Genomic DNA, 14,249 nt, shown 5'->3' with positions numbered 1-14,249 from the left:
CTCAGCGCGGGTGTCTTTTAGGCATTGGCTGTCGCTGCTTACAATGTCATGATCTCAATTTGGTTTCTGGCAAAGGCATTACATTGTAGGCAGGCGACTCCTAGCAAAGGCTGACATATCTTCCCAATCAGGTTGCGGTGGTTTTAGGGCTACTGCCAAACCAGCTTTATAGCGCACGGGTGCGTTCGTCCATGAATACTCTGACGATGAAAGCGCTGTTAGCATTAACCCAGAAATAGAAAAAGAACTTCTTCGCTATCCTGTGCAGCCTCGGTTCCCACTCTGGTAACAGGAGAGGGTCCCGGAAGAAGCCACGCAAAAAGGGGTTGAAGGCAAAAGAGAGATACAAGGCGGCGGTCGGAATATGCAACCGCTTCGAAGCAAGTTCAGCCAGAAGGAAGAAGAGATGAAACGGCTGGTTTGGGCGAGAGAGGAGGTGAAGAACGGCCGGGCACATTTCGCCACTTGTAATAGGTGTTATGCTTTGGACACAGCGAATGCTAATCGCATTGAAGAGCATATCGCTGAAAAAGAGGAAGCGCAAAGACGTAGCTGGGAAGCTAGGCGTCAACAACGCGGACGACAAACCGACAACGTCCAATGCAGCGGCGGCGCCCAGTGAGATTGCGAAACGGCATTTGACCGTCGCGTTCAGAGTACATCCTCCAGATCAATAAAGCGCCTGAGAATTATCTGTACGCGAGGTTGGGGGATAGCGTGGGGACGGGAAGCATGTTTCTTTGCCTCAAGAAGCGCCACCTCGCGGACGGAAACAAAAACACGCTGGAGACGGGCGAAGTAGAAAAGGATCTCGGAATTGAAGAGATCATGGCTACTTCACTTGTCCTACAGGAAGTGGAGGTGGAGGCAAAACCCAGTCAACAGCCTGATGGTGCCAAACCAAGAGCTGAGGGTACACCAAGTGAACCTCTACAAGAGAAAGATCGCCTCGGCTGAGCTTCTTCTCAATCGAGGGAAGGAAAACGTGGATTTACGCCAGGAACCATGGATTGCATCGGGTAACGTGGTCGCTGGGCTGAAGTCACATAATTATATAACATACACCCCAAGCGTAACTAACAAGGGAAGATCAGCCATTTTGGTTAGGAAAAAACTATTTTCACACATTGATTACACTCTTTCCACAGTTGACCTGACGGTTGTGGCGGTGAAGGGTGGCAAGGATGAATCTCTACTTCTTACATCCTGCTACATGCTACAGTAGAGCGAGGCGTCAACAGCAGAGCTCCAAAGTTTGGCGGCTAAATTCAGCAGAAGGAAGCAGGCGTTGATGGTGGGCGCCGATGCTAACGATCATACAGTTTGGGGTCCCACTTCAATCAACGAGGTGAGTCCCTACTTAATTATATTTTACAAAGTAATCAATCTAATCGAGATGAGGAACCTACCTACATAGGACCCACTTCTAGAAACGTTCTACACATAACCCTATACATGCACTGGTATAAAACTGGAGAGTGCTGAGCACACCGTCGTTCTCTGACCATATGTACATATACTTCTCCATTAGATCGGAATCAAAGATCAGAAACGAAGTCAGGAGAAATCCCTTCTAGAGGCAGATACTATAAAGTAAGAGACTTAGACCTTGCGTGCACAACTCATATGAAGAGCTTGAAAAGGGCGACATTGTATTTACGAGCGCCATAATTACAGCTTTTCCCTGGTGAAACAAAAAGCTTGGGTCTTGCAGACGCAAAGTACGGGAACGCTTCAACTGGGCCAAGCTATCAGAAAGCGAGGACTGTTAGAACGAATATAAAGATCTCCTAAGGGACTAAAAGAAGTTAGTGCGCAGAACAAAGCGAGAATCCTGGAAAAACTTTTGTAGTTGATTCAAAAAGACTGGCTAAATGAGTATCAGCCTTCCCACTTCTGCCCGTCAACACCATCCCACACATCTTTGTACGCAACATTGGTACGCCACATTCCCCACACTCACCACATCATTATTTGTTACTCACATTATACACCACGCTCTAACACCCACTCAAGATAAGCATTTTGGAGAAACGATTGAGAGAGCGTCACTTTGCCAGCAAAAATCAAATGGAGAGGGTCTTGAAAGAAGAATGGCTTAAAATCGATACAAAGGTAACCAAAAATTTGGTGAAATCGATGCCAAGACGTTTAAGGGAAGTTATTCTTCGCAGAGGAAAAACAAACAAAATATTAATTTTTCATTATTATTACGTTTTCATTGAATTTTTTTAAATGTCGAATACTTATTTTGCTTGCTTAATTGCTTTTGAATATTAATACCGTTAACTTTCTGATTTAGTTTGTTTTTGTGTTACAATAATTTCCACAATAGAAGCTGAAATCATATTTGTACCAAATCATTCAAAAGTTATTTGTTTTTGTTGATAATATTGTTTTTATGCATCACTATTCGCAGAAGTCGTTACATATCGAATACTTTTTTTGACAGCTGTATATACATACTTACAAATAAGTGCAGAGGTTAAATACCTGCACATTACAATTTCTCTTCTTCGGTATATTCGTACCGCCAAAATTAAATTTCTAGACCAGTGGTCGGCATGAGAGGATCTGTCACTGTGTTGGTGAGCACGAAAAAAAGTAGCCCAGTGAGAAATTGGAATTAAAATTAAGCATCGAATCTAAATAATTAATAGTATAATAAAAATTAACAAAATGTCTTTTAAGGATATATTCCCTATTATTTTTAAAAGACTTGGACAATAAAAGGCATTGCATGGCACCAAAGCCATTTAGAATCATAAAATATTTCTCGCAGGGCATATTTGGTTTTGCGCAATAGTCTCGCGTGATGTTAACTCGACAACGACTGAACGATAGAGCGTAAGCGTACGTGTGAAGTTAGTTTGCAAAATTTTGCTATGAAATGCCGACCACTGCTATAGTTATACAAGTATATAAAAACTTCTAAACATATATCCCACACATAGCATATAATTAATACATTAAAAATTATAATAAAAACTTCAAATTTAAAGGAAAGTTATTGCAATATTTCGCAAAAATAAACTGTGCGGCAATTCAAAACAAATTATAACAATTTTTCTTCTAAAGAAATACTGGTTTATATACATAAACAATATATGTATATTATTTACATGTATATGAACATATATTCAAAGTCCTAATCGGCAAACAATTTTTAATAAAATACCTCTCTCTTTGTGAAAAAGAACATGAAAAGTGCACATAACACATATGTACAATACATTTAAGAAAAAAATTATTTTAATAATATTATTATTACAATAATAATAAACATAAACGCCATCGCAAGTAAATACAACTGCGAGTTATAAGAACTATAAACGCGGATTTTATTAATTTTATCGGAAATAAAAACTCTATTTACCTAAAAGAGTTTTCGGTTGATAAAGTTCTCAGTATACTCTGAAAAAAAATATATATATAAGATATTTTACAAATTTATATTCTCTAAATGAATATAGATTCAAAAGAATCTAAAACATTTCAATTCTTGAAAATTCCCAAAATGATTTCTGACGATAAGAGTTCATGTACACCTTCAGAAGCTACACGCTCTAAGCAAGGTGCTAGAAAACAAAAGAGGGGGAAAGACATATCATACTCTAAATTCATTTCTGAAAGTGACTGTTTAATAAAATACTGCACTCGATTGCTTCTTCGCCGATCCAAGAAAATTCTGAATCGGCGCTAAAAATAAAAGGCCAAACAATTGAAAATTTTTGGACACGTCTCCAAGCTGCAAATGACGCAATTGTAGATACTGACGATTCAGATCTACCAGAAAACTTTGACACGTTCTACCCGTTATCGTCAGAAATAATTTTGTACCACCGGTGGTACACGCCGCCAGATAAACGAAGTGCACAGGCAAATTCATTTATCTGGCGGTGTGTAGCACCGGCGGTACACAAATGTTTATACTTTTAATTCAAAAACCATGCTAAAAAAACCATACTAAAAAAACCATACGGTACACAAATGTTTATACTTTTAATTCAAAAACCATGCTAAAAAAACCATACTAGAAAGAAATAAAACAAAATAGATTGGAAATTATAAATTTATATTTATTACAGGTGTTTTCAACATAAACAAAATTTATTTTTGCAGTTCTTTCTGAAGCAAGAAAAAATTTAGTTATTTTCAAAAGTAAAAATAATAATTCTTCAAACTTAGTATCTAAAATAAAAATTAGATTCTTCAAAGAGCGCAGAATCTGTTATAACACGACTCCAATCTTGCTGAATTTTGTCTGAATCCTCACCTTCCGACTCCGATGATGAATATATTCTACGAATTTTTCTTCGAGAATTTTATATTTTCTATAAGTCATCGTCTGAATTCATAATTCCAATGGTAAATTTTGATAGAATAAATTTCCAAAAGTTAGAGTGGTTATTAAAATATTTTAGAAATCGCTATTCAACTAACCGAACACCTTCAAAATTCACAAAATTGTCAGTTCACAATAACGAAAACTATTGCGCAGTAGAAAACTTCCGCGAACGAACAAGTTGGTTTTGCGTGCATATTGCGCAGTAGAAGAGTTCCGTTGAACGAACAACTTGGTTTCTCGTGCACGCGCTGTATACGAAGACGCAAAAAATGCCCCGGGTAGAACATGTTAAATCTTCTGCTTACGCCAAATTTGAAAACTGCTTACACCAGTATGAAAACACAAAAATTATGATCGCAGATCAACTAAAACTCATTAAACCAATTCGCACCTACTCCCCATTCGAGAGTAGAGCTGCCACAAATACAAGCCCAAGAAGCAAGTTCTGACATTCACCTCAAAGTGCCAGGATGCGATACAGAAATATTTCATGGAGTTTATGAACAATGGCCGTTTTTCCGGGACTTGTTTACTGCCGTGTACATAAACCATCCAAAATTATCGCAAGCGCAAAAATTGTATAGAGCCCAAGTCAATAACAACAACAATTTAAATAGAAGCTTTTTCAAAGCACAATAGTTCACATCTGAACAGAACAAACATACGTCATGCGAACTACATATGTACAGGAGGATATAAAATTAATCTTGCTAGAAGTTTAAAAAATTTAATATGTATAAACGAAAGGAAGAATTTGTCAGGTCAAAAAGACTCTGTATAAACTGCTTGTCCCACGCACACAACGTTACTAATTGCAAATTTAACTGCGTATATTGTCATAAAAGACATCATTCCATGTTACATTACAACATGTCTCCCAACACACCTCAAGGTAGCGCATTCTCAAGAAAAGACACGGGTTTAGTTGCAACAGCAACTCCCGAAACACAAAATCTCGAAATTTGCCAAGAGACACCATGCTGCTCAAAGACATTAAAAACTCAAACGCTACACAGCGAGAATCAAACTAAGGTATTACTAGCAATAGCAGTTGTCTCCATCGAACACGGAGGAGAACTGTTTAAACTTAGAGTCTAAATAGACCAAGGATCACAACGATCATTTACTCTAAGGCATAAAATAAACTAAAACTGCCAACAACGAAAGCTAAATTTGAAATTACGGGAATGGGCGGAAGAGTAGTACAAAACTCTAATAAAATATGACCCATTACCCTAATTTCCCCCCAAGCGAATAAGCGCATTCAAGCAGATGCTATTGTCTTACCGCAACTAACAAACATGCTTCCAAGCTAACAAATAAATAAGCAAGCAAGCATTGGGATAAGGTTTCACACCTGACTCTAGCAGATCCCAACTGCAACACCCCAGCTCAAATAGACACCCTAATAGGCAGCGATGTTATACCGCAAATTGTATTAGAAGGTGTTGAAAAAATCTCAAACACCCTTCTAGCTCCGAACACTATCTTCGGTTGGATACTAAGTGTACTAGTTACTGAAACAGTTTCTACCATGACAACTCAAGTTGAACAAATATCCAACGAATACCTTAAATCACATTTGAGGAAATTTTGGGAGTTAGAAGAGCTCCCCCCCATTTCGATTACAACACCAGAAGATCAGTATTGTGAAGACTTTTATAAAGCCACAACTACTTGATCAGATAATGGTCGGTATGTCGTACAACTACCATTAAAACAACAATTTCCAGACACACTCGCCTTAGATCACTCTCGCACCTCTGCAATACAGCAGTTTCTAAGTATGGAAAAAAATCAAACTTAGTAAAGGTGAGCTGAAACAAGATTATGATAGTGTCTTAAAATAACATCTTCATGTAGATCACATGGAGGAAGTAAGCCCATGTGAAAAAATCATAATAGGCAAATATTAGTCATTCTAATTGCCACATCATACAGTAGTAAAGCCTGACAAAAAAACAACAAAAGTTAGAGTTGTCTTCAATGCCTCAAGAACCACTAGATCGGGGAATTCCCTAAATGACATTCTATTTACGGGACCCACCCTCCAACCAGATTTAAAGCTCCTCGTATTAAATTGGCGTATATACAAATACGTATTTAGTGAGGATGTCGAAAAGATATATCGAAAAATAGTCCTACATAAAGACGATCAAGATTTTCAGCGAATTATTTTCCGAAAATCTGCCAATAGTCCACTACGCGACTTTAAATTAAAAACAGTAACCTTTGGCGTAAACTGTGCTCCATATTTAGCCATTCGTTCACTCCGCGAACTGGACACAAATTCAGTATTTCCTCTGGCAACACAAGTGCTAAAAACACAGACGTATGTAGTCGATATCCTGTCGGGAAGCCACAGCCTTCCACTAGCATACGATAGATTATCACAGGTAATAAATGCCCTCAATACCGCAGGGATTCCTTTAAAAAAGATTACAGCCAATCACCCAAATATTTAAAAAAATATTCCTAAAGACCATTTGTTGGATACTAATTTCCTTATATTCGAAAAGGGAAGTACAACACTAGGCATCCAATGAAATGCGATATCTGATCAATTTTCCTATACTACAAAGGATAGCTTTCGCCAATTATGATACAAGCAAAAATCCTGATCCAAGAATTATGGCTAGACGGAACCGACTGGGATGAACAACTGAAGCCTCTTCCCTTAGAAAAGTGCTCCCAGTTTGCTAATAACCTAAAAAACATTTCGCAGATACAAATTCCATGGTGGGAAAACTATTCCCCCGAATATAAAGTGGAACTACACGGCTTCTGCGACGCCTCTGAATAGGCATATTGTGCCACTATCTATGTGCGCACATAAAGTGATATTGCAACCACAAGCCACCTACTGGCGGCAAAAGCAAAAGTTGTACCTCTAAAAACGATAAGTCTACCACGACTTGAACTCTGTGGTGCTCTGCTACTAGCAAAGCTAGTTTCCATGGTGCAGACCAACTTGAGCATGGCAAAATACAAGTTATATCTATGGTCCCATTCCGAAATAGTTCAAGCCTAGTTGGAAAAACCACCACATGCGTGGAAAACATATATTTCTAACAGAACGTCTCAAATACTTGACATAGTAGGATCAGCCACTTGGCGACACGTAGCCAGTGCTGAAAAGCTTGCTGATCTAGGTACAAAACAATGCAAACCTCTGCATGTCGCCACCTCGACCCTCTTTTGGAATGGTTAACAGAATCTCCTGATTCTTGGCTACAGTCGCCCATGCGCCACATAATTGCCCCAGAAAGTCGAAAAATCCACACTTATTATACAACCTTGGATGATACTGATATTTTTGAACGATTCTCATCGTTCCCCCCTGCGCTCAGGGTAGTCGCCTATATGCTCAGATTCATAGAGCGACTCAAGCATAAAGTTAAAGGTGCAACCCATCCCCAATGCGATACTTTGATGCACCAAGACTTGCAAAAGGCAAACTCGCCCTTATCGCATCAACCCAAACGCGCTACTTCAGCCGCGACATTTCATTATTAAGAGAACTGAAGCCGATTGATAAAAAGAGCTCACTCTTAGTATTAAATCCATTTCTAGACGCGAAAGGTCTGCTTCGAGCGAATGGTCGGCTTGCTAATTCAAGCCTAACATATAATAAACGCCACCCTTTAATTATACCAGAAAGGTGTCCGTTTGCCACCTTGTTCATCGCATACATCCACATACTACTGCTCCACGCCGAACATCGCCTCATGCAACATATGGTTCGCCAAGAGTTGTATATACCCCGACTTAAGCCCCAAATAAAGAAGTGCATTTTCATGTGCAAGATCTGCACTATGCATAAGCAGAAAATGCGAAGCCCTTCCACCTGAATGCTGCAATTTTGCTCCGCCCTTCACCACCACAGAGGTCGATTTTGCTGGGCCTTTTCAGATAAAGGCGTCCATGCTAAGATCTCGCACCCTAGTGAAGGACTATGTGGCTGTCTTTGGATGTTTCACGACAAAGGCAGTACACCTTGAGCTATGTACTAATCTGACAACGGAGGCTTTTCTCGCGGCATTTGCTCGCTTCGTCGGACGACGTGGCTTTCCATCAAAAATAATGAACGATAATGGCAAAACATTTATCGGAGCACAACGAGCTACAGAAAAACAGTTTGTAGATTTCATGAAACAAATCTCACCTGACATTGTCCAAAAACACGCTCCGCTAGGTATCAATTGGCAGTTCATCCCCCAAGTGCTCCTCATATGGGCGGTTTATGGGAATCAGCTGTAAAAAGCTTCAAAACTCATTTCAAGAAGTAGCTGGTAACTATAAATTCAATTATGAAGAATTTATGACATTGTTAACTACAATTGAACCCGTTCTCAACTCACGGCCTCTCGTAGCTCTCTCGCAAGATCCCTCAGATTTCACTGCTCTCAATCTCAGCCATTTTTTTAAAGGAGCGCCCATTCTGGCCACACCTGAGACAGTCGTGGAGACGCTCTCCTTATTAAACAGATGGGAAAGAATTAAAATTCTACATCATGAATTCAGTCGCCGATGGAAAGAAGATTATTTAAAGAACCTTCACAGAAGGTATCCGTGGAAAACACCAAAAAAGCGCATCTTCTTCTTCTTCTTAATTTGCGTAGACACCGCTTACGCGATTATAGCCGAGTTAACAACAGCGCGCCAGTCGTTTCTCCTTTTCGCCACGTGGCGGCAATTGGATATTCCAAGCGAAGCCAGGTCCTTCTCCACTTGGTCCTTCCAACGGAGTGGAGGTCTTCCTCTTCCTCTGCTTCCCCCGACGGGTACTGCGTCGAATACTTTCAGAGCTGGAGTGTTTTCATCCATCCGTACAACATGACCTAGCCAGCGTAGCCGCTGTCTTTTAATTCGATGAACTATGTCAATGTCGTCGTACACCTCGTACAGCACATCGTGCCATCGAATGCGATATTCGCCGTGGCCAATGCGCAAAGGACCATAAATCTTTCGCAGAATTTTTCTCTCGAAAACTCGTAACGTCGACTCACCGGTTGTTATGAGTGACTTATAGAGTTTGGTTTTTGTTTGTCGAGAGAGGACTTTACTTTTCAATTGCTTACTCAGTCCGAAGCAGCACCTGTTGGCAAGAGCAATCCTGCGTTGGATATCCAGGCTGACATTGTTGGTGGTGCTAATATTGGTTCCTAAATAGACGAAATTATCAACAACTTCAAAGTTATGACTGTCAGCAGTGACGTGAGAGCCAAGTCGCGAGTGCGACGACTGTTTGTTTGATGTCAGGAGATATTTCGTCTTGCCCTCGTTCACTACCAGACCCATTATCTGTGCTTCCTTGTCCAGCCTACAGAAAGCAGAACTAACGGCGCGGGTGTTGAGGCCGATGATATCAATATCATCGGCATACGCCAGCAGATCTTATAAAAGATTGTACCTGCTCGATTAAGTTCTGCAGCTCGAATAATTTTCTCCAGCAGCAGATTGAAGAAGTCGCACTATAGGGAGTCGCCTTGTCTAAAACCGTGTTGCTCAACGTCACTTTACACGGCCATTTAGTTTTGCGGGGATACCAAATTCAGACATCGGGGCATACATGCAGCTCCTTTCGGGCTGCCGAAAGCAGCTTTGAAATCGACGAAGTGGTGGTGTGTGCCGACTATTCTTTCACGGGTACAAGATTTGGCGCATGGTGAATATCTGGTCGGTTGTTGATTTGCCAGGTCTAAAGCCACACTGGTAAGGTCCAATCAGTTTGTTAACGGTGGGCTTTAATCTTTCACACAATACGCTCGATAGAACATTATATGTGATGTTGAGAAGGCTTATCCCACGGTAGTTGGCGCAGATTGTGGGGTCTCCTTTTTTATCGATTAGGCATAGCACACTTAAATTCCAATCGCTGGGCATGCTTTTGTCCGACCATATTTTACAAAGAAGCTGATGCATGCTCCTCATCAGTTCTTCGCCGCCGTGTTTGAATAGCTCGGCCGGCAATCTGTGGGCCCCTGCTACTTTGTTGTTCTTCAGGACGGCAATTGCTATTCGAACTTCTTCATGTTCGGGTGATGGAACGTCTGCTCCATCGTCATCGATTGAGGAATCGGCTTCTCCTTCTCTTGGTGTTGTCCGTTGACTGCCATTCAGCAGGCTGGCGAAGTGTTCCCTCCATAATCTCAGTATGCTCTAGGCATCGGTGACTAGATCATCTTTTTGTGTTCTACAAGAGTATGCTCCGGTCTTGAAACCGTCTGTAAGCCGCCGCATTTTTTCGTAGAATTTTCGAGCATTACCCCTGTCGGTCAGCTTATCAAGCTCTTCGACGCAAATGCGTCTCGCTTCCCTCTTCAACTCTCGGTATGTATCCCATCCCGCAGGTGTAGTGGTCGATCGTAACGTTGCGAGGTAGGCAGCCTGTTTTCTCTCCGCTGCGACATGGCACTCCTCGTCGTACCAGCTGTTCTTTTGCTCTTTCCGAAAACCAATGGTTTCGGTTGCAGCTGTACGTAAGGAATTTGAAATGCCGTCCCACAGTTCCCTTATACCGAGCTGTTGACGAGTGCTCTCAGAGAGCAGCAGTGCAAGTCGAGTAGAAAATCGTTCGGCTATCTGTTGCGATTGCGGGTTCACGACGTCGAACCTTCCTTGTGTTTGTTGGCGTGCTTTTTTTGCTGCACAGAGGCGGGTGCGAATCTTGGCTGCAACAAGGTAGTGGTCGATGTTAGGACCTCGGAGCGCACGCACATCTAAAACACTGGACACGTGTCTTCTGTCTATCACAACATGATCGATCTGGTTGGTAGTTTTTCGATCGTGGGCGCAAATCAGCGATATGTTGAAGAACCTCGCTTTGATGCGGATTGTGGCTAGACGTTCATTCACCGGAGTGAATGATAGTACTCGGCGACGGAGTCTCTCTCCCACCACGAATCCAACACCAAACTTGCACTCCTTTATATGGCCACTGTAGTAAATGTCACAAGGACCTACTCGTCTCTGTCCTTGTCCCGCCCATCGCATTTCTTGGACGGCGGTGATGTCAGCCTTTATTTTCGCGAGGACATCAACCAGCTGAGCAGCCGCACCTTCCCAATTAAGGGTCCGGACATTCCAGGTGCATACCCTCAAATCGTAGTCCGCGAGGACATCAACCAGCTGAGCAGCCGCACCTTCCCAATTAAGGGTCCGGACATTCCAGGTGCATACCCTCAAATCGTAGTCCGTATTTCGTTTGCCATGGTCGTCATCAAAAGGGTGGTCTCTCATCCGAGGCTGTCGTTTAGATTTCATTGGGGGGGTTTTTTACGTGGCGGGTCCCAAACCCAGCGCACAACCCTATGTAGGGGATATTTCGCCTTCTCACATTAGCTCGCCTTCGAACGGATGTTCTTAGGCTACCCAGAGGATACTTGGTCAAAGACCGGAAGTAGTCATCTGCTTGAACCATGTGTAAAAGAATCGTTTCTGGCCACTCCCAAGTGAATGGCGATCAGAGAACTTTCCTCACTTGCGTGAACTTCTACACATAACTCCATCTTCCAAAAGTGCCTCAGCTTGGAGATTGTGTCTTGATCAATGACGATTGTATCCCCCTACCGAATAGCGGCTTGGCTGCATAGAGAAGCTTTACTACAGCTCCGATGGTCATATTCGCGTAGTCGATCTCCGCACGCAAACTGGAACACTAACCAGGCCGGTCGTTAAACTATGCTTTTTGCCAACAGCCGAAAAAACCGATATATAAACCGTAAAGAATAAACCGAGAAAAAACCGCAAAATATACTACAAATAATAATTTACTAAAACCAACAAAATATCATAAAGGATCGATCCACATAACGACCCACTCATGCCAAACCACGTGGCAACATTAGTTCACAAATATATTTCACAAATATATAATTATAATAACCTCTTCTATAGACAAATATGAATATCGATGCGGCAACAGCACCAATGCCAACCATCCGTTCGGCTGTCCATGTTCCACGCCCTGAAGCTGTCCCAACACCAGCGCCGCGAACCATCGCGGCAACAACGCAGTGCGACCCGAGCAACTCCGACGTCGCTACCGAATGAGCCACCTCGCATTCGGTGTCCTCTGTGTTGTCGCTGTCACAGGATGCCACACTGCGGCATATTTAAAGGGATGCCACCTCAGCAACTCCAGCAGGTTGCCCGGGCCCATGGCCATTGCCTGAGTTGCCTGTCGCCTACCCACACAACACTGGAGTGTACGTCCGGCTATGTGTGCCAAATGTGTATTCTTACGCACCATACTATTCTACACCGCATCACCATCCCCGAGACCGGACGACACTCTGCCCCGCGCAACCACGGGAGTAAAAGACGTTCCAAACGACAGCCACCGCGAAGGTCAGTAACCCTTCAGGACGACTTGCGTTCGCGACACCACCACAACGCAACACGGCGGCACCGTACAAGGCCACAAACCCGCCGTCCAACCGATCTAAGCAGCGTGATAGCTACGCTGCAACAACTCCAGCCTTTACTAGGCTAAATTTTTGCCTTGGGGGGCCAGGATGGCTAATTGAAGGTGTTGCCAAGAGGAAGCAACTTAATTTCTACTTAATCGAGGGCAATGGCTTATTGGTCTACCAGATTAACCTAACCTAACCTACAGTATATTTAATAATAAATAGGAAATTTTATAGCTATGCTTTATAAAAACTCAAAAAACCAATTTAGGGAGAGCTAAGCCGTTATAGGAAAAACATGCTTTCTAAATTTTATTAAGATAACTCACATATTGGCTGATCAATGCGGTACAAAGTCTCCCGGAAATTCAAAAATTGTTGTGTTAGGTACTTATATGGCAGCTAAGGGAAGTTTGGACCTGATTCAACCCATTGTGGCAGACATACTACTTTCAAGAAAGCATTCTCTTTGAATTTCAAGTATATATTAGGTTGTCAAAAAAGTCTTACAGTATTTTTATTGAATTTTTTTTCTATTGAAATTGAAATGAATTTTTGATGACTCATGCCCAGCTCTTGACCGATGCTACGGCTGCTACTATGCCGGTCTCTTTCGACCAATTCAGCGATTTTATCGCAATTTTCGACGACAGGCCTTTCGGAGCATGGTGCATCTTCGACCACCTCTGCTCCAGAACGAAAACGTTGAAACCATCGTTGTGCAGTGGAAATGGAAACTGTATCGGGTCCATAAACTGCACAAATTTTATTGGCGGCTTGAGATGCATTTTTGCCTTTATCGTAGTAGTACTGTAAAATATGCCGTATTTTCTCTTTATTTTGCTTCATGTTAGCGACGCTATAACTCACGAACGATTTAAAAGAAACGACAATCAATCAAACACGTGTTAGCGCGTGAAATGACCTAATATCTCACACATTGACCAATGTTTTCGGCAAAAAGTTAAGCACTGGGTTCACATATTCTGTACCTAGGCACCACGGCACTCCTCGTCGTACCAGCTGTTCTTTTGCACTTTCCGAAAACCAATGGCATCGGTTGCAGCTATACGTAAGGAATTTGAAATGCCGTCCCACAGTTCCCTTATACGGAGTTGTTGACGAGTGCTCTCAGAGAACAGGAGTGCAAACCGAGTAGAAAATCGTTCGGCTGTCTGTTGTGATTGCAGCTTCTCGACGTCGAACCTTCCTTGTGTTTGTTGGCGTGCGTTTTTGCTGCACAGAGGCGGGTGTGAATCTTGGCTGCAACAAGGTAGTGGTCAATGTTAGGACCTCGGAGCGCACGCACATCTAAAACACTGGACACGTGTCTTCCGTCTATCACAACATGATCGATCTGGTTGGTAGTTTTTCGATCGTGGTCGCAAATCAGCGATATGTTGAAGAACCTCGCTTTGATGCGGATTGTGGCTAGACGTTCATTCACCGGAGTGAATGATAGTACTCGGCGACGGAGTCTCTCTCCC

Source organism: Bactrocera neohumeralis, unplaced genomic scaffold, assembly GCF_024586455.1.
Source record: "Bactrocera neohumeralis isolate Rockhampton unplaced genomic scaffold, APGP_CSIRO_Bneo_wtdbg2-racon-allhic-juicebox.fasta_v2 cluster10, whole genome shotgun sequence".
NCBI classification, from domain to species: Eukaryota; Metazoa; Arthropoda; class Insecta; order Diptera; family Tephritidae; genus Bactrocera; species Bactrocera neohumeralis.
This window is presented reverse-complemented; position numbering follows the sequence as displayed.